The sequence below is a fragment of the Grampus griseus genome (assembly GCF_964374135.1).
Source record: "Grampus griseus genome assembly, chromosome: 5".
Lineage (NCBI taxonomy): Eukaryota > Metazoa > Chordata > Mammalia > Artiodactyla > Delphinidae > Grampus > Grampus griseus.
The window spans coordinates 16,844,340-16,865,983 of NC_138998.1; the positions used below are offsets into that span (position 1 = coordinate 16,844,340).

Below are 21,644 nucleotides of genomic sequence, written 5' to 3' on the forward strand. Positions count from 1 at the left end.
TAGGTCTTTCTGTCATTGTATCTGTGGCCCATACACAACCTTTAGCCATTATCCCCTGTCTGTGTTTATTTATGTCTTATGCATATGAGAAAAACTTGCACAGTGCGGGGTGGGGGGTAGGCAAGAAAGTCCACCTGTGTTTTTTTAAGCAACGCATTTGAAAGACTTAAGTCAATTAACTGATTTTAAACTTAGATCATTTCAGAGAAAAAAAAAAGTGTGACCAAAAAAAAAAAAAGAGTATTAAGACAAGTAGATTTTGGATAAAACACTCTGAACTTATGTTTGACATTCTTATACCCTATGCTGCATTTGAATCCTCCTGTACTAAGGGTAGAGAAGAGAATGTGAAGGCTTGGTTAATAATCAAGTATATGTAGTTTATTCAAAAGCCACTTAATAGTCCTTATTTTAGAAAAACTAGAGTTTTAAAATAGTCTTCCTTTTGAGCTGTATCCCATCATTAACAGGGATATCATTAGTTTAAAAGTAACACCTTCAGGTGAAGAACAGAGCTCAATAAATCAAGTCAAAAAAGAACTATCTTAGAATAGTTTCTGCTTCGATATAAACCTTTGAGCCTTCATTCTTTTTCAAAGCCTTCAGCTGCTTGACCACTGACTAGATGCCTGATTTGTTCCTAACACTCAACAAGGAACCAGGGGAGCGTTAAAAGAACAGGAGTGAAGGCATGTTTGCTGAGGAAAAGGGAACATTACCGGTTAACGGAGACAAAGCAGACATACACATGCAAAACAGTGCGATATTTTATTTAGACTCTTGTAAACGATCTGCCTGCGAAATTCTAAAAAGCTAAAGTGAGCAAAAAAGAAGTCAAATATCCCACTCATAAGTGATACTACCCACTTCCCTCTGTGTGTGTGTGTGTGTGTGTGTGTGTGTATTCTGTTAAAGGCATGTTCACCTCAGAACCTAAAAACTAAGAACCTACCATCTTTAATAGCATCAATGGCTCCATTTGGTGCTCTGAAATTTACCAAACCCCAGACTTCATTTAATCCTCTAAAATTCAGGCCTCAGTCTAAGAGGTCCTTAAAATATTTCAATCCCACTTGCATGTTTCTAAAATTGGATTGCTGTAGAGTTAGTGGGTACATTTTATGTAAGGGTGGATTTATTCTCTGAAATGACATGATTAAATCAATGGGACATCTTAAAACATTGACTTAGGAAAAAAATAGAAAGGATTATCCCTATTTTTTTAAAGCTATATTACCAAAACATCAGAATCATACTGCTTGTTTTTTACACCAACGCTCACATTGTGGTCACAAAAATTACTTATCCAGGCCAACCAAGAATGAATCATTTATATAACTAACATAATATCAACAGGAATAGCATAAAATATTGTGCTGGTGTCATAAGTTAATACAAACTACTGCATTAATGCTGAAGAAAATAAGCATTCTATTTGACTGGTTTTTAATTAATTGATAATTTGGAAACAATCTTAAACTTGAAATCTAAAATCTCTTACATGGAGCCTTTGGATTATAGTCAATGTTTCAGGACCCTCTTAAGGCAGCAATAAATAACAAAGTTATTCTTTATTTTATGCAAATGAGAAACATATTCAGATACTTTCAAAAAGAAATTTTTCTATTACTTATAAAACTTACATGCAGAGAAACTGACTAATAGAAAATCTTCAGTGGATTACTAACTCTGTTATATTCATTATACCGTTCATACCATTTTCTTCTCATTTCCAAACAGTATATCATAATTTTTTCTCAACTAAAGCTTCAAGGGAATGGTAACAAGGAAAATTCATAAATTTAGGTAAACAGCTAAGCCAAAATTGTGCATAGACAGTACAACCTAAACCACACATTTTATGATCATTTTGGAGAAATGTGATATATACGAAAAAAATAAACAAAAAAACAACAAGGGCAAAATAAAGCTGGGGGTCACTTAAATCTCATAAATAGAGAGTTTTCTCCCAGACAGAACACCGCAAGAAGACAGCTATCAAATCAATAAATACTTACTAGGCACATACCATGTAAAAAAAAAAAATGTCTAACATTATATTTACAATAATCTTTGGCTATATCTAAGTAAATTATAAAAGTAAATATTTCTTAAGCTCAAACATTTTCAAATTTCAACATAAACATCTGGTAGATGCTGACTTAGCTCCCGTCCCCAGCCCTGTATCACCATCTAGTGGTAAAATTCATGAAACACCTGAAGAAAACGACTCCTGTCCTATTTACTGCTTGCGACTGACTACACAATAACATGGCCTGACCCTTCCCTCCTCCCCCGAGTATTCCTTCAGTCATCTCTAATGCTAATGTACACCAAAAACAGTCCTGGAGCTGCCCAGACAAATGTATGCTGGAAATGTTTAAAAAAATAATTGATACCTATAAGAAATTATCTTACAGATGTTAAAAATACTAAAAAGGCTGCAACATACATGGATTTCACAGGGAAAATGGAACAAATACTGGCTGCTCTTCCTTGACATACAAAAAAATTTTAATTAAATATAAAATGATTTATTAGAGTTTATTTATTAGAGTTGAAGAAGGAGGAATAAGATTGTCAGTGTTAAAATTTTTAACGTATCAAGAAATGCATGGGATTCAAATGGCAACTTTTATTTTGAATATTCTAAAGTTTTTCTTATAAGCTACAATAACAAGAAATCATCTAAAATGATTTTTATAATGGTGTAATGTGGCTATCAGACCACCTATCTTTTCTTCTCCTCATTTGAAAACGCAAGATATGGAACTAAACTGGAAATTCCTTTCTTTCAAACAGCTTCATTGGCAAGCGTTCTTGATAAAGTGGCCAATTTCTCTTTGAATAATGCCAGAGAATATCCACTGGTTGCAGCAGTTCTCAGAAATGAGCCACACATCTGATTAAATCAGCCTAGCTTATGAACAAGAAGCTAGAATTAGTCACCAGACCGCCCAAAGCTTCCAAGTCTAAGTTTAGGTTTAAATGTTATAAACAAGACTTTCCAACAACACTCTAGACATGTTTATCTGGACACACATATAAACACACAGCATGTATAACGAGGGCTAATAGATTTAGTATAACAAACATGACTCAGCTCCTTAACCTATGGTAGTTTTCAAATAGCCCTTAGAAACAGACCTTAAACATCCCATCCCATGCTTGTTACTACTAGCCCAAACCAAAATACTTTCAGTAACAGTGAAGCCATCTGTCAAGTATCAAAAATAAATATCTCTATGTTTCCTCAAAAAGCCTGAACCATATCACCAGTGTCTTTAGATTTTTATGTGCTGTTTTATGCAGCTAGAGAAATGCCACCATTAAACACAATAGAAAAATGAATAAGTATATAAGGATGTGAATACTGGGCAGAACACTTACATGATATAAATTTGGAATCATCTAGATCAGGGCTTCTCAACCCCATCAAACCCAATGCACTCTTTCTGTGGGATATATTTCAACCTATTTTTAGTACAGTGATATGAAAGCCAGACATAATATAACCTATCTGCACACACAGACCTCACTTTGCCTGGTATTGTGGGACCATAACAATATGGACTGCATCGCTTTCTCCACCTCATCCAAGGGGGCTCCTTAACCCTTGAACTTGATTAACAGCATCACCATCCACCCAGGCACCTGAACTGGAAATTCTGAGTCATCCTATGACCCCTCTTGCCCTCACCCCTATTAGCAGCCCTGCACCAAATCTTGCAGATTTGCCCTCAGATACAGTGGGCAAGCTAGGCCTCCACCCGGCCTGGCCCTGCATCGGGCTTGCCTCGGGCCGGTGGAGGCTGTGTCGTCTCATGGACCAGCAAGGACCTGGGAGCACAGCAAACCTGGCTCCCACCTCCCACCGTACACCCAGCTGAGAGGAGAAAACGAACCAACTGCACCGCGATTCTAAACTGCCGGCACTGCTGCTAGAGGCCTCAGGTTCTCCCTTCCGTCCCAGGCCCTCACATACTCTTCTCGCCTAGTACTTTTAACACTCAATGGTTATTTTCTAATGAAATAAAAATAGCTAACTTTTATTGGGCACTCCCTACACAGCAGGCATCGTTCTCAGCACCTGACCTGCATCAACTACCTTCATGCCCTTGATAAACCCCTGAGGAAGCACCAGCATTACCCTAACGTTCTCAAGGTCACACAGGTCAGAAAAGCCGTTGCTGGGATCCAGACTCAAGCCACCTGGCTCCAGAAGTTCTGGCTTTAACCACGGCTCAATACTGAAATGAAACGCATGCCTCAAGGTACTAACGACATGACCAAAAGCCTTGCCAATTATTTATGTTACCGAATGCTAGGAGCACAAACTATTTCACCACTGCAGATAAAGCTGGGGTTGAAGTTGAGAAGCACCCTTAAGCAAAGCCTCAATAATTTCTTTACTAAGTATGAAAGATTATACTCACTATTAAGAGAACGTTAAGCCTACCAATCACACATATTTGATCATTTTATTCCCTTATAATTCAGATGAGCATATAGTTCAGGATCAAAACCTAGATAACTCTTGAAAGTGTCACGTACTGAGCTGGCACGGGTGTAAGCTGAGACAGTGCGGGCAAACCCGTGGGCAGAGCGCATCTGAAGATTCGCGTCTACGTTAGGATTGCGTTACCCAGTTAAACAAGCAGCTTAGGACAAGGAAAGAGGGCTCAGGGAATCCAGCCATTTCATCAGCGAGAGGCCCCACAGGGAAGCTTCTTCCATCCAGTTTACTAACACAAACTGGGAAGCCCTGGATGCTGGATGAGCAGGTATTCAACAAAAGTCTCTAACGGAGGTTTCCTGGGTGGGTGGATAACGGTTTCTAGGTTAGTGGTCGCTGCTAGCGGCTCTGTTCAACGCCACAGGAAAGAACCCAGCTCACCCAAGTTGAGTATTTTTATTTGCCTTGGCTTCCTGAAGGAACACATAAGCTAAATTCTAGTTTAAATTCTCTCTCTCCTCTACAGCAAAACCATCACAAATCTTTTGTCCCACTATTAACGACTAAGTACGAAATTTATGATTGGTGTGACTTCAACAGGATTTTAGAGAGGGAGGCTGCATTTGTCCTTCCAACACACAGGCCTCTGTGGAGACAACTAAACAAACAGGTTGGTCAGGAGGCTGGGCCACTGAGGGCACTGATGTCACCAACGAACTACAACTCGGGTTAGATAAACACCCGCTACAGGAAGCCTGCCAGGCTCCCGAAGGAGGAGTAGAACATGGGATCCGAACGAGCCTTCCGGTCATGATGGAGTCACACAAGTGGAACCACACGTCCTCATTCAACCCACCCCGTGATCCCTGGGAATAAGACAAGGGCAACACGCACCGCTGCTCCGTGAACAGCTCACTTGAGGACTAAACACAGAAACTTGGCCTCACTGATTCTACATTCTGATGACGCCAACTGGTCCATGCAGAACAGCCTAAGAATCACTGCTGTGCTCCAAATAGGAACTAGACAGGTACGTAGCTCTCTACAGCATTAATGGCCTAAAACCACAGAAAAATGTCTCGGTCACACTGCCAAGGAAACTAAATTGCCAAAGAGGACCACACAACACTCGCACAAAGCAGAAGCACACACAAGTGTGCTTTAGCTAGCAGCAGTTTGCTGGACAGAGGAGAAGACTGAGTCTACAAATTTCAGGGGTGCTTAGTCTTGGGGGGGGTGGTGACAACAACGACAGAAACCTGCATGAGCTCACCCACAGCATTCAGTTAACCTCAGGCAAGTTCGCTGAAGTCTCCCCACCACAAAACCTTCCCCTCAACATGCTAGCGCCTGCTCTTCGCACATCACGCAGCCCGAACAGGCGACATCTATTTGTCGGAACAACTCCAGGAAAGTGTATCTAACTGATAAAAGGTTTATCTAACTGATATCGAGGCACGGGGAAGTCATTCCGCCCTATACGTGAGTTGACTTGAATTTCGTGCTAACAGAACAGCCTGTTTGTGGCCTATCGAACATACACTGTACATCTGCTTTAATTATTAAAGAAAAGGGTGCACAGACCAGAAGTAAAGGCCCTTGTTAAAAATAGGGATTAAATTCTTCCCTTCCTGGGGTGCCAGTGTTGGTCCTCCTCCCATGACAAGACAGACGCCCGTCCCAGGGGCCAAGGCCACAATGACTCACTGTGTACGTGCCGATCTTTTTTTGGAAACCATGAAGGAATGTATCCCTGACTTGTTTTATGTGCTCTGTTCTGAGAAGACATAAAACTGTGCTGAAAACCATGTTTCTCCAGAGCAGTTCCTCAAGTATCTGAGAGGCTGTCTCCTGGGCTTTAGTCCTCAGTTTGGCTCAAATCAAACATTTTTCTATTCCTGTTACAGATTGTTTATTATTTTCATCGACATAATAAAAATGAAGTATTCATTCTCTATGAGTCTCCTTCCGGCCGAAGCTTCTCTCAGTGACTTCTGAGGCTCATTTTCCTAACTTGTTCTAACGATTCACTAAAAAAGCTGAGCCGTCAGAGTGCCAAGTAAATAAACCGTCTTATAAAGCAGCGCGCAATCCTCTAAGGGACCCATCCTAGGATGAATCATTATGCAGGTCGGGGGTCCAGAAACCTACGGAAGGAACTCAAAAGTGGGCAGATCCAAATGAGTAGATGATTTGATGCCACTGGGTTAACAGTATTTAAAAATATCCGCAGTCCTTGTTTTCAGATGAATTCCATCGTCTCTCTTATCTTTACCTACAGGACCAGAGCATACAGTTGCGGGATATTCCCTGTCTCTCCCCGGTGTGTTTTGGTAACACACATTCACTCAACAAACATTTCTGAGAGCCTGCTATAGGAGCGGGCACTGGTGAGACCAAAACAAGCCAACCAAGGCAGCCACTGCCCACTCCAGCTGAGATTGATATAAAAACATAGGCCATGTGGGAAGTATATGAACAATGCCAAGATGTCAGGGACACGCCCAGGGATAGTGACAGGTGAACTGAGTCTTAAGAGCAGTATGGAAATAATGAGAAAGGATACATTTTGGAGACTCCGAGGGATAAAAGAAAATGCCCTCTGGCTTTATGAGCACTTTTCCAAAAATCCATACACAGAAGAGGAAATACATGCACTGAGATTTTGTTTTTGTGACTACGAGTTCTCAATTTTGACTCTTTGTGAATATCATCAACTGAAATTCATTCTTTCTGATTCTTAAGGTTAAACCCAATCTAATATTAGCAACACAGAAAACCTGTTTGAGCAATTCAACTAATTGAGACTAGGTATTCAACTCATGACTCAACGTCAGTGCCTATGTCAAAGTGAGGTTTTTGTTAGCCGTCCACAAAATATGTAAATATTGCACATATCAGTTCTTTTTATGAACTGTTACTGGTGCCAACCTTCCAGAAGGTGGAGCTATCGTACCAGACATTTGTTTCTCCAATAACTCTCAGATAAAGGTAAGCACACAACTGCCAACGAATTTCCATGCCTGTCGCTCATTTCAAGAGGTTAAAACAAACCAAAAAGCACTGTTTTCCAGTATAGTGACTAATTATGTTCTAAAGACATACTTTCTGCCACGCCCTTCCACTACCCTAAGTCAACGCACTGACTTTGGCAGGATTTGATGCCTCACATAGAGAAACACACAAAGGCACGTCTGCATTCCATGTTTTTCTACCAGATCACACTTTTTAAAAGCACGTCTTCAATTACTGTATCACAAAGCTCGAAAGCGTCACAGTACAGTGAATTATGAACGCCTCACCATGACGATCAAGATATCCTCACATTATGCCCCACCCGCCTCGGCTGACTTTCCTTCCCTGATGCCTTAGCTTACACCGTTCTTTTCCTCCCAGATTGACTTTCACCCTATTCTAGGCATAAAAGAGCCATCATTTCAGACACCAGCTCCTTCACAGATCCTTTTCGAGGGCAACTTCCAAACTCACTTCTTTTTTTTTTTTTTTTTTCTGGCCATGAGGATTGAACTCTGGGCCTCATCAGTGGAAGCGTCGAGTCCTAACCACTGGACTTCCCTAAATTCATTTCCTTTAAATTTCTCTGCACTTTCCTATAATGTTTCTATTGAGCCTTGTACTAAAATCCTCTGTATCCTTAACCCAGTATATCTCTCAATGTCCAGTGGAGTCCTGTCTGCAAACATAACCCCCTCTCCACACACACACACACACACACACACACACACACACACACACACACCACTCTAAATCACTTGTCAGCAAAGCTTTAACTTTTTAAAAACAATGTAACCCAGTAAAGAGCTCCTGCAGTTAAAATAGATTCATTGAAAATGTCCATATCTATCTAAATGTCCATCAATAGGGACTGACTAAATAAATTATGGGATACTACAAAGCTATGCAGAAAAAATGGCATAATTATATAGGGCTAACATGAGTAAGTCCCCAAGACAGCAAGTGGGAAAAAGCAAATTGCTCTAGTGTGGCTAACCGTCCAGTGAAGCAAGTGGGAAAAATTGGGGATAAGGCAGTAACAATAAAGTTGTTTTTGTACCTAAAGAAAAGATTTTGGAGTAAGGAACAAAATAAGACATTTATAGAAGTAAGTAAACCAGCTTTTAAGGCAGCCGTTGCCAGGCTGGATGGAAACTGACTGGAAACGATAACAGACCTTGGAGGATTCCCCGTATTAGACTCACTCTATTTGTACACAAATACACAAGAGATGTTTATATATAACCAGTCTCGTAACTGACGAGGCAGAGTCCCGCCTGGAAGCAATGCTGGGGAAAGGAAATGTGTGCGTGTGTGAGCATATGGGGTGGGCTGGGGGTGGCGGTCATACCCGGTTATGTGGAGGGTTCTGAGATCAATCAGGATGAAGCCCCGTGGTATTTTAATCCTAGGGTTCCACAAAGGGAAATGGAAATAAATTGAGGGAACACAGAACTATTCGGCATAAATCAAAGCATCAGAGACAAAAGGAAAACAAAACATCGATTATGTTGCCTTTTTTCCTTTTTGGAATCCTGGAAGCAGGAAATATGCCCTCTACATGTTATTATTACTACTACTACTATTATTATTACCATCATCGTTATTATTTTATTTATTTTGTATTGAAACTGGTGTCTAGTGTTGAATAAAGCCACGTTATTTGCGTCGTTAATCATCAGAACAAAATACCTATTTTTTAAAATACACAAAATAGGATCAATAGTTTGTCAAGATAAAATATTTTTGCAAACATTAATAAGATACTTATTTCCATTTCTAATAGAGAAAAAATGTATACAAGCTAATCTTTACATTTAGGCATATGCACAAAATGCCCAGCATAAATCTCAAGGAAAAACAAAAAATTTTACATCCTGCATTGAAATATGTCCAAGTCTTTCACAAATATGCCCAGGTTTCCACAAGCTCCACACTCTGGGACACCTGAGGCCAGTTTGCAAAATCTGGGTGACAGGGTGAGTGAGGTGCATAAAGAAAGGAAGACTTCACTCCTAAAACCTCCCGGCTAAAAAGAAGGAGTAACAACAGACAGCGTAAGGACAGATTTGTATCATTCACTGACATCCAATAGGGGAAAAAAAAAATGATCAGAGAAGACAGGCTGAAATGTAAAACTCAAGGCCCCAGGAGAAGTCAGACATTCTTGTTTTTGCTACATAAGTCCCTGATGATATTCTTACTTCCTCCTTGGGTTTCACCTAATCTGTGGATGTTCTAGCCCTAGTCTCTGTCTCAAGGTCTCCCTATGAATCTCTCCTCTCACTAATACCACCCAACTAGTCCTCTGATCATCACAATTTCTGCTCTCAGGGCACAGGGTCTGCACGGGCGTCCAAAGCTATGGCGGTAACTGATGAGGGCCAGGCAGCTGGAGGGAGCTAGACAAAACAGGAGGCAGGACATCTGCCCGGAGGATGAAAGTTCCTCCAAGGGCTGTAAGATCAGAGGCTCCGAAACAGCAAGGCAGGGAGGCTCACACGTGGCCACATTTCTGACTTACCCAGACACTTTTGGAAATATAGAATTCTGAGCCAGAAACAAGGGTTCTGACTGGTTCATTTGAAGTAGGGTCTTGGAATCTGCATCATTAAAGCTCCCCGGCTGGTGTCAATGACCAGTCAAGTATATAAACAACGACCTTAAAAGAGTCAGAACTGCTTCAGAGTCCCCAGGTGAGCAGAGAGCAAGGAGGACCGCCCAGGGGCCCAGGGGTGAAGAGGTGGTAGCCCCAGGCTTTTCTTAAAAGCCTCCCAAACATGTGAAGAGAAACGACAGGACGTGCCCTTGCGCTGCTGGCAGTAAGCTCCTATAGCCAAAAACTCTCCTAAGGCAGACACTCTGTCTTGAAACATGCAATCCTGAGAAGACAAGATGAACAGACAACTCACCAAGTTCCTCCTGGACCCTTATGTTTTCATCTTCCCCAGTTCCAAGGCAAGCACAGCCTTAACCACTAACTCTACCACTCGCCTTGGTATCCATCATCATGATTACCCTCACCACGTATCTGCTGCCATCACTCTCTTTACCTCAGATTAAAAAATGTCACACCTGCGTACAACCAGCATTTCCTGATGAGAAAATACACTTTTTCTGTGCTCCCAACAAGGCCTGTCCTGCCTAGAGGAGCCGGCTCTCAGATGCTTGATGAATTAACGAACCAGCGTTCACTGTTCACGTGGCTGTGGAAAAGAGCCGCTGAACTGGGGAAGGAATCCTGAACTCTGAATCTGAACTCTGGCTGCAAAGTCCAGCCCAGCTACCTCCCCGCCTGAGCAACTTCGTTACATTCTCCCAAGTTCTACTCTCTCATCTGTAAAAATATAAGCAGCTGTCCCTCACATGGTTCCTGTGTAAACCGGCTGTGACAGGATCTAATACAAAGAAAGCGCCCCTCAGTCAAGTGTGGGAAAGGATGTGTATCTGTGCTTCGATCCAGTCCTCGCAGACAAGTGTTCATCTGAGTCCCCCGGCGACCTGCCGATACGACTGCTATAAAGCAAAGGCCACGAACCGGCTTCCCACGAGCCAGTCAGTCAGTCAGGTTCCGTTTCGCCCCACAAGACATCAGGCCTACACGATTTGAAAAGTGTCTGACTTAGACGGCACGTGAAACCAGAAGAGACATAAAAGTGCAGTTGAGAGCACGAGCTCCAGGAGCGGCTCTGCCAGGGTCCAAATCCCAACTCTAGGGGCTGTGGGACATCTCTGTGCCTCAGTTTCCTCATCTATTAAGAAAGAGGTGGAACCCACCCAGCTCATGGAGCTGTTGTGAGAACCCAACGAGTTAAAACACAGAAACACAAAAAAGTGTTTAAAACAGGGCAATCACCACTTGAGGTTCTGACAACACTGGCCCATCCACAGAGGAGGCAACATTGGACCCTGACAAGGTCTAGCTGAGCAGCTGCCCCCCCACACCCCTGGGTGGGCCATGAGCTCTCCACTTCTCCACCATTCCTCAGTCCCCAAGGGTCTTACACCTGGTCTGCTTCACTTATCTGGACTACCTGTCATCAGGTGACCACCTGTAGGGCTCTCCCTTTGGCCTTGGACTTTGCAACTCCTGGTATCAAGAGGAAAACAAGCAGATCCAGTGAATTTAATTTAATGGTAATGTCCACCTGAGTCGTGCTGCATACAAACATGGGGCACCCCGTGGAGAAGGCAAGAAACACAAGAGAGCACGGGGACAAATAATGGGTGTTTCTGAGACCGTCAGAATAAACAGAGCCTCCTGCAATAAGTCAGGGAAGTCTTGAGAGCCGCAGTTCAGAGACTGCTAGTGCTAAGTCATCCATCTCATCAGCATAATGTTTACATCTGAAGGACTCTGCAATGTGCCCCAGCAATCGTCCTTGTCTCTTTGTCCTTCCATGTATTTGCCCACCAGATCTCCTTGCAAGCGGAAGCTAGCAAGCCTCTGTAGGCAAACGGGCGCTCTGAGCCCCAGGGGTCAAAGCAGCAGCCAGGACTCTATGGGCACCGGGGAGGGAGGGAGAAGGGGTGCACCCAGGCACAGCCAAGTGGGAAGCTTCCCTAAACCAGCCCTGCGCCCCTTGGGGCCTCCGCCGAGTCTATTAAGGATCAGTAGTGACTACTGGGTTTGTCTGTAAGACTCAAAATAAGCAAATATGCTTCATGAGGGAAGGGACCTGGGTCTGACTTAGTCACTACTTCATCCCCAGTGCCTGGAACACAGCCCATTACACAGTAGGTGCACGTAAAGTACCTAGAACAGCACCTGGCATATCATAAGCACAGAAATAAGTACTACTGACTATTGTGACTGCAAATGTACTTTATGTTTTTAAGTCAAATTGAACTTGACACGTTAAACTGTGAGCCCACAATCCGGCCGTGGAACCACCTGAGAGAACACACCTGCAATGTAGCAGCCTAATAAAGAGCTTCCAGGGCAGAATTTCTTATCTGGTTCTGCGTCACACACTCTGATGAGGGATTCGCAGCCCAATTCTGAGTACTTCCATCTCTAACTGCACACGATTTTTCAGTGGGAATGACACTGGAGCGCTCCTTGGAACATTACGAATTATATTATACAACCTGGAAGAAACCCAAAATACAGAGATTTCCTGCCTCTCACTTTCAAAACAGTAACCTTAGCAGCACACACTTAGCAAAAGATTAACGCATGATGAGTTTATCTGAAGTCCTACTCGGGACCTGTTGGGTTGCCCAAAGAGTTCGTTTGGGTTCTTCCATAACATCTTACAGAAAAATCGAAACGAAATTTTTGGCCAACCCAAGATTTGTCAGTAATGCTTAAATATGGAAAAAATTAATGTGGGGAAAAAAATAACAATAACAGCACCTCTTATCTAACAGATGGGGTCATGGATGCCAGAATGCTTCTTTACTCAAATACTAATTCCACATTTTGGGGGAGCCCCGCTCACCACCTGTTTGTCACACCATGTGGCCGCTGACAAGAAACGGGGAGCAAAACCTGCCCCCCCCCACAAAATGTGTCTCTTAGGCCTGCTAATTATTTTGAGCTGGAAACAATCCAGGCACCAAAGACTCAGGAACCTTTGACCTACCCCCTAACTGCCTAAAAGAATTTAGGTAGAGGACCTGTTCCAGGGAGGGAGCTACCACTACAGATACCTACAGTATAATATGAATTAGGTGTGTAGACAGGGAGGAACCTAGCAGAAGTTGTTTGTTAAAATGCCTCTCGGGGTCCCACTGTCTCTGTACAGGGTACAGCAAATCTTTGTTTACCAAACACTGGCTCTTCTTTCATCTTCCTGTGAATTGCCTTCCCCCGCTTTGAATTCCCAGACCACTAACCTCAACATCTTCTCTTGTCTTTGGTTGAAGACGGAGTTTGAGGTGGTGGCTTCTGCCATTTTGGTGAGTTACTCAGTTTTCCTGGGTCTCTCCCATGTACACATGTTATTAGACTTTTTAGTCGGTCTCAGGTCAACGTAATTCTGAGGCCAGCCCCAGGAACCTAGAAGGGTAGAGGGCAGTTTCTGCCTCCCCCATGAGCTTCCTCTTAGGAGGGTGTGGTAGCTACAGCCATGTCTTCCCACCTCAGTGACCCCACCAGCTCTCCACCTTTTACCACATGTTGAATTTGGCAATGGTGAAGTTTACAAAGAAAACCTGCTGAGGTTGTTGCCCAGCTGTTCATTTGCCGGATGACGTGGCGATGTCGGGGAGAAAAAAAAAAAAAAGTAGAAGAAAGTTCAAGAAGAAAAAAAAAAAAGGACCACGCTTTTTTAGGGATCACTGAAGGAAAGGAACTAGCACAGAGGCCAGCCCGACACGCACGGAGATCCAAACATCTCTCTTCCTCCTTGTTTCCATTTCCCGACCTTGAGTGAGTTCTAACTGACCAATTCAGCAGAGTGACAGCTGACCTACTATCTCATGGTTTCTGTCAAGTTCCTGATTTTCATCTGTTCCTGAAGATGAGTGAGAACTCTGCGTAGAACAGTCTTAACCTGGAGCGTCCACTGAGACATGTTCTGAAATGAATGCTGTTTGACTCACAGATGAAGGGCTACAAACAGGTAAGGAAACAGCTTTTCCATGAAAGAACATCAGGGTGTGTGAAGGGGCCATGAGAATGGAAGAGGAGAATTCTGGGCTAGGCGGCAGTGGTGCCGAGTACCACTGCACTGTCCCCATTCTCAGTAAGTTCCTTTGGGTTTGAGAACTATAATTGGTTGATGTAGTAATATATTTGCTCGTGCTGGTTTGGGGATCCAAATCTGAAATTTTATCACTGATGATTGTTTAGGATTTCCGACTGTGGCTGTCAAAATACATCTGTGATGAGGCGAAATCAGAGAAAATGCTTGAAAGGTATTCACCCAGGACAAACATTTCAAAAGCTTGTAGATATATATCAAAATTGCCTCTAAAAACTGCAAACTCAATTATGATAATAATACCTATAAGTCAGTGTGAGTATGTTTTGGTTGGCCAGTTCACGTAGGCATAGATATACAGTTAGTATCTATTTGTGCATATACTTATATAGATAAAAGCTTTTGTCTTTGTTGTTATTGGGATAAATTAACCCTATTAATACCTAGTAAAGTATGTATTTACCTTGAAAGTGAATCACAAACATCTCTCCTGTGCATAGCAAAACTTTAAGTTCACATGTTAACTTATCATGGTCTAGGACTAACCAGCTAAATTATTTAAAATACTTTAAACATTATAAATTTACAGGACACACAGGGGAATTAGGGCAGATCCACACTGTCAGCACAGTGAACCAATCAGAAATTTTTTTTTCAAGCAAGGATGCCTAATTCTATGGGGAAAGTGAACCAAAGGTCACGCTGGTAAAACAGAAAATCCTCTATAGCTTGCATATTTAGCTTCCTAAAACGTACAGACTTGAAACAGCTTTGGCACTAAAAAAAAAACCTAGATAAGTTTAAAAAAATAAATAAATAAAACAATGTACTCACTCTAAAATATCAAAATAACCTTTTATGATCTGTGAACATAACAAATAAATTTTAGACTTCAATAAAATCTATAAATACACACATAAAAGTATGCACATCTATACACATTACACACTGGTAATAATACACATAAACTGTAGATTGTCGTGTCTGTTACAGCTTAGTAAGGAAGAAATGAGGGGACACCAAGATACTCAAAGCGTGAAGACCCAGGAAGGGAGAGTGGGCAGGGCGTGGGGAAAAAAACTACTGTTTGCTGAGATGTGAAAGTGCCCATTTCACACTTGAGGAAGTAGGCAGACAGGAGGTAACCACCCTGACCAAGGTTACCCAGCTGATATCACAGTGAGCCTGAGCCCCTGGGCACAAGGAAGGTACCTGCACCCCACAGGGTTTCAGTCAGCCCAGCCTTCCCACTGCTACACCCCTCCCGGCCCTGCCACACTGTCCCACCAATCGCCAATGGGCATGTCCTTCAATCCTCTTCAACTACTTTCATCCTCAATCATGCATTTGTAGGAGACTATTTCTAATTCCCTGGTGCGAAGAGTGTTCAATCTAGTGTCACACACATATACTGGGGAGAAAAATTACTCTAAAAACATAAAATTATAATTATCCTTGACATATTTAAACAGGATACAAAAGGGGGAAGGAGACAGGAGTAGAAAAAGACAGTCTCTCAAAATCAGGAGAATTTTGGGGGGTGGGGGGGTGGGGGGGAGACACATTAAAACAGCTAATGGGTACACCAGGCAGCAAAATACTAAGAAACCACCCTCTAAGAGGCCTGTCTACCAAGCTCCTGAGTCCCATTCCCCTATTTGTAAAACAGTGATGATATTAGCACAAGACTACTGTGAAATTAAATGAGATATTATTTGTAAAATCTTTAACATAGTAATGTAGAAAGTGTTCAGTAAATGTTGGCTAACATCATCATTGCTTTCACTATTATTACAAAGACTCATTTAATCGAAGCAGATGTGTATGAAATTACATATCAGACCACTGGAAAGCATAATTTAGACATTTCAATACCTCTGTAGACCAAAACAGACAGATAAGATATAACGTAAAGCCGTTTACAACAGTGCCTGTCAAACTTTGCTACACGTCAGAATTACCTGGGGGGCTTGTTGAAACGCTTATCCCTGGGCCCTACTCCCCAAAGTTTCTGATTCAGTAAGTTGGGGCCAGAGAATCTGCATTTCTAACAAAGTCCCAGGTGATAGTAATGCTGCTGATCTGGGGGTCCACCCTTTAAAAACCACTCATCTACGGTGAATCCCACATTCACATCTGCCTGACTAATAAATCTATCCATGTGTTTCTCATTCAGTCTAAGTCAGTTAACGAGAGGGCAAAATAATGAATAAATGCTTAAAAAGCAAAAGCACCCCCCATTAGTTTTGATTTAAAAAGAAAGGGAAACAAACAGATATTTCCCATTAGATCTATGATGTTTCTGAAGTCAACTGCTGAACTGAGAAATATTGGAGGTTTGGGGGGTTTTTTTCCAACGTACGAAGAGCTAGCATTGTTTCTGCAGTTAGGCAGGAGTCCTGCATGACGCAATTCTAGCAAGTTCACTTAGTCCGATGTGACAAAGCCTGCGGAGTACTGACGGCACACAGTGAAGCTGTGTTTCCGGGTCAGACTGTGCCAGTTTGAACAGTTGCACCAAGAGCAAGAACCCCAGCCACATTTTCTCAGATGGCTCCAGCAGAGCCGCTGGTGACCCACCTTGCTTTTTCAGATGCAAAAGAAAAGGGCGGAGGAACACTGTTGCCCATAACAATGTTCATTCTATAAAATGTCCCTAGAGTGAATTTAGGTGCTGAGGCTTCCCCAAGCCAAAGTCTGTATGGTAAGAAACCAGAAGTCATGTTTCTTCCATTTGGTTTCAACATTTCTTTGAAGGTTAGGTTGGTACCAGGGAGCTGTCTCTGGAATGCCAAGAACAGACCAGTCCACAGAGACACAGGTCGAAGCCAATGCAAGTTTTTTCTGCCGTCTCCTTCATGGGTATCCTCAATTGCAGAGGGCTGTCTAGCGGAGGAGGCCTGAACACTAAGGAGAGTTTCTTTCAACTGAAAATTACATCGTCGGCATAAGAGTGCCACACCTGTCTAGGCAGAGCGGTAGTTCTCAAAGTGCAGTCCCCAGACAGGCTGCTGCACCAGCATCACCAGCGAACTTGTCAGACGTGCAAATTTTTGATCCCAAACCTACCGAACATGAAACTGTGGGAGTGGAGCCCAGCAGTCTGTGTTTTAATAGGCTTCCAGGTAATTGTGTTGCACGTTCAAGTTTCAATTCCATTGGGTAAAGTGTCACTAAGTCCTGAGACAACTCTAGTTTTCACCCGCTTTCTGGCATAATGGTAAATGGTTCCCCCTTTCTACCTCAGAAGTGTCCTGGTTTGGACAATAAATTACATGGTCATCCTTACCCTTCAGATCGGATGCTACAAAGGGGTTTCATTGGTTGGATTCTGTTTACTGCTTGGGATTTCAAATTAAGTGCATGTCTGCTACTACATCCTGGTACTAAACCCATCGCTGCCCTGAATGCTGAAAGATGCACTGCCTCCTAAAAGTCTAGGGATCATGGCTACAGAAATCCATTTCAGAAGAAGTATCCTGTCTTTACCAAAAAAGTACCCACCATCAAACTATATAAAGTCTGGTTTAAATTTCTAGCGTGTGGGATCAAGTCTCCTCCATCAGGTCTTTAAAATCCTTTTTACTAAATCTTCTGGTTCCTCTACAGGGAGTTTTCTTTTCCCAACTAGCAACCGAGAAAAGTACAAACTTAGTAGGAAATTTACTACTCGTCTTATCTTTGTGGTAATAACTTGGAAATATTAATTCACAGAAAAACCAAGTTTGCCACAAAGTTTCTCAAGCCACCTGTTCTTTTAAAGGCAAAGTGAAATATTGCTCATATGCTTTTGGATCTGATACATTTTCCATTCCTTTGAAATCTTTTGTCTTCACTCAGCCTAAATTAAATTGCTGGCTTTTTATTCTTCACTGAAGTCTTCCATCTGCTGTTTCTGAAAAGCATCAAAGGCCTCAGATATCATGTTCTGACCCTTTATCTTTCAGATAAAAGTCAGAGAGGGATCGGTGGCTTCTGTTCAATTATGTAACATCTCCTATTGAGGCTAAAATCTTAAAGAAAAAAGAGAAAGATCAGCTATTTGGCTTCTCAGACTTGGCCCAAAGGAGACTGTACACTTTGGTGTGAACACTGGGAAAAAGAGTCTGATTCTCAGTCTTCTAGGATCACACACTTACTTTTATCACGTGATTGGACGATAGGTACAATTTACACCAAGCCGACCTGAAGTTTGTTAACCTTTCTTTTATTGTGGGGGAGATACCTGGCTGGAAAGCAGGGCCCACCTGCTGCTTACAGGCACTTCCAGCCCTAAGGTCAAAGGCTGGTAAATGAGCTCACAGGAGGCTTCATCTAATGAATGTTACCATCCTGCTGCAGAGGATAAGCAAAATCTCCTTCTCATTCTAGAGCTATTTCAGTCATTCATTCATTCAACAAACACTGATTCCTTACTGTGTGGCAGCCACGATTCTAGATACTGGAGATACTATGCTTTCCAAGAGTCCCTCGCCTCAGGGAGCTTACGTTCTAATAGGCACAAAGACAACCTTTCCATCGGCAATCTTTCTCCTCTAGGAAGTGGTACTTCTTCAGTATGACAACAATCTCTGGGCCTATTTTAACTTATTAGGTTACATTTTTATTTTCTTTAGAGAGGTTTGGAAGGGATCCTAATCTCATCAGAAGCCAACCAACATGTACTGACTTGATCCAAATCTCAGACCTAACCCTGGTAGGAGCTGATAGCCCTGAACGCATTGTGATGAAAATGGAATACGGGAAACAATACTAAACTCAATTAAATATCCTAGGAGGTGGCCCGGAGTGTTTCATATTCTCTCTTTCCTGGCCCCTGAAACTGCCAACTATGTTTCTGCACAAGGATCTCACCGCTTCCTTCCCTACTCTAAATATCTCCGCAAGCACCATCTTTATAGAAGTGAAAGAAGGAAGGGAAAGAATATGCTCTGCGATGAAAAGAAAACCTAAAATGTAAGATTAGCTGCCTCTGTATCCCTGAGCCTATGAAGAATGTGAAATCGGTAGTCCTTGTCGCCAGGGCCACTCAGGCAGGCAGCCGGCTAACCAAGAAACAAGACTAAGTAGGAATCACTTTTAGGAAAGGATAAATACTTCCTTTAAATACATTACCGTAACTTACAATGCACCTTTATTGCCTAATCTTTTGGTGTTGTGGCGAGATTCTTCTTCTTGGGTATGGCTCCGCTGATGACAGTTCTGGAACTAATTGTCCCTCGTAAATTATAACTGTAGCACATTGCCAGTCACGTCCAGTTTCTTAGTTTAGTTCAAGTAGTATGAGAATTTTTAAAGACTTGAGCAGCCACAAGAGTTTACCACAAAAGCAAACCCAGACCTAGACTCTTAAGCCCTCAAAGAATGGAACCTGTCTTAGCCGAGTAAGGAAAAGACACAGTAGAGCTTCCCTGGTGGCGCAGTGGTTGAGAGTCCGCCTGCCGATGCAGGGAACACGGGTTCATGCCCCGGTCCGGGAGGATCCCACGTGCCGCGGAGCGGCAGGGCCCATGAGCCATGGCCGCTGAGCCTGCGCGTCCGGAGCCTGTGCTCCGCAGCGGGAGAGGCCACAGCAGTGAGAGGCCCGCGTACCGCAAAAAAAAAAAAAAAAGACACAGTAAAATTTCTCCACAACTTCTCATGGATGGTTGGCAATAAGGAGCATCTTATTTTAACAAACTGAATATGTCATGGAAAGAACATCCTGCCTCACTAGTTTTTATCTAATAAATCCATTCCTATCCCTACCCCACCTCAGGAGAAGTGCGTGCCTTGTTCTCGCTAAGGGAGACGCCAGTCCTCATGCTCGCAAAGCCAAGTAGCAGAGCACGATAATCAAGAGCAAAGACCGTGTATTCTGGGATCAGACTAGTTCAAATCTTTTTTTTTTTTTTTTTTTTTTTTTTTGGCAGTACGCGGGCCTCTCACTGTTGTGGCCTCTCCCGTTGCGGAGCACAGGCTCCGGACGCGCAGGCTCAGCGGCCATGGCTCACGGGCCCAGCCGCTCCACGGCATGTGGGATCTTCCCGGACCGGGGCACGAACCCGTGTCCCCTGCATCGGCAGGCGGACTCTCAACCACTGCGCCACCAGGGAAGCCCACTGGTTCCAATCTTGACTCCACACTGCTTACTCTGACATGACCCTGATAAAGTTACTTAATGACCCTATGAATAATTTCCCTCACTTGTCATGGAAGTTAAATGAATTAATATGTATACAGTGCCCAAAGAGTGACTGATGTGACATAAGAGTACAAGCAATGTTTACTGTTGTCATCACTGTCATCACCTTATTTCTCAGGAACACAAATACAGTGGTTTGATGACTACAAGAATGGTGGAAGCCAAAGAGATATATTCGAACTCCAGTGTGCCATTTAACCTCTGCCTGCGCAGTTTACTCATCTGTAAAGACAGAATAAAAATACCTACCTAGGAAGAACTATCGTGATAGTTATCATAATGCCTGGTACACAGTCGACAGTCAAAAAATTACAGCTATTAACACTCTTATATGTAAAAACCTACAGCATACACTTAATGTAGTAAACCTACATTCCAACAGGTGTCCTCTCCTGCACATCTATCAAACCTCCATCCAAAGAACCTTAACTAGCATTTGATGATGGACTCAGCATTTCACTTGGAGCAGTGAAGGACAAACCACCTTCCCCCAGAAAACATGTTCTGAGAAAGTACACACTCGACGTGTAGGGTATAACCTGGGAAAATTTAAGCACTATGCTGTGGAGTTAAAATAGGAGCTGAGAAATAGGAAAGAACACCGTGTGCTGGAGCATCTAATGGACAGAAGGAACAGAATTAGGCCAAGTCCTGAAAGAGGAAAGTGATACAGCTGTAGAGGGCTGGGAAATGATAAACTGAATAGGGAAACAACTTCAGTTAACATGCTTATTGACCTCAAAACATGTCTTCTTTTATTCTTATCTTGACCCCTTGGCCTGAGACCCTGACCCTGTTTGGAGTATTTTCTCTCCAATCCTAATCTCTAACATTTATCCATTTCTGTCTTCAGAACACAACACAAACCATCTCTTGCCCAGAGAACGTTTCCCATCTGACATGCTTTTTTCTCAGCGTTCACGGGGTACATACTTCCTGCCATCTCTGCCATCGTTCTAACATCCTATGTACCATTTACATGTGGTTTACAACATGCATGATGTCTGCTCAATATGTTTACTGCTCCAAGAGCAAGTTTTACAGCTTTGACTTTTTCCCCCACTGAATTTGGGCTGGGTATAAACTGCACGCAATAAAATGGAAAACATTTTAAATGTAAATTCAATGAGTTTGACACCGCGTAATCACCACCCCAATTACTACAATACAGTATTTTCCATCACAAAAGTTCCCTTGTGCTCCTTTCCAGTCACAGGTGTCCACATTCCTGATTTCTGTCCCCAGAGCTTAGTTTTACCTGCAGTAGAACTGCATTTAAACAGATTCACACAGTACATACCCCACTGTGTCTGACTGCTTTGGCTCAACATACTGGTTT

At 42.7% G+C, this 21,644-nt stretch overlaps 1 protein-coding gene across 2 annotated transcripts in view; it reads right to left on the reverse strand.

The window, feature by feature from the left end:
* MED12L (mediator complex subunit 12L) overlaps nucleotides 1–21,644 on the reverse strand; it is a gene marked incomplete at its 5' end in the record, with an annotated part of 324,843 nt that overhangs the window by 134,252 nt on the left and 168,947 nt on the right. The gene's annotated exons all lie outside the window — the stretch shown is intronic.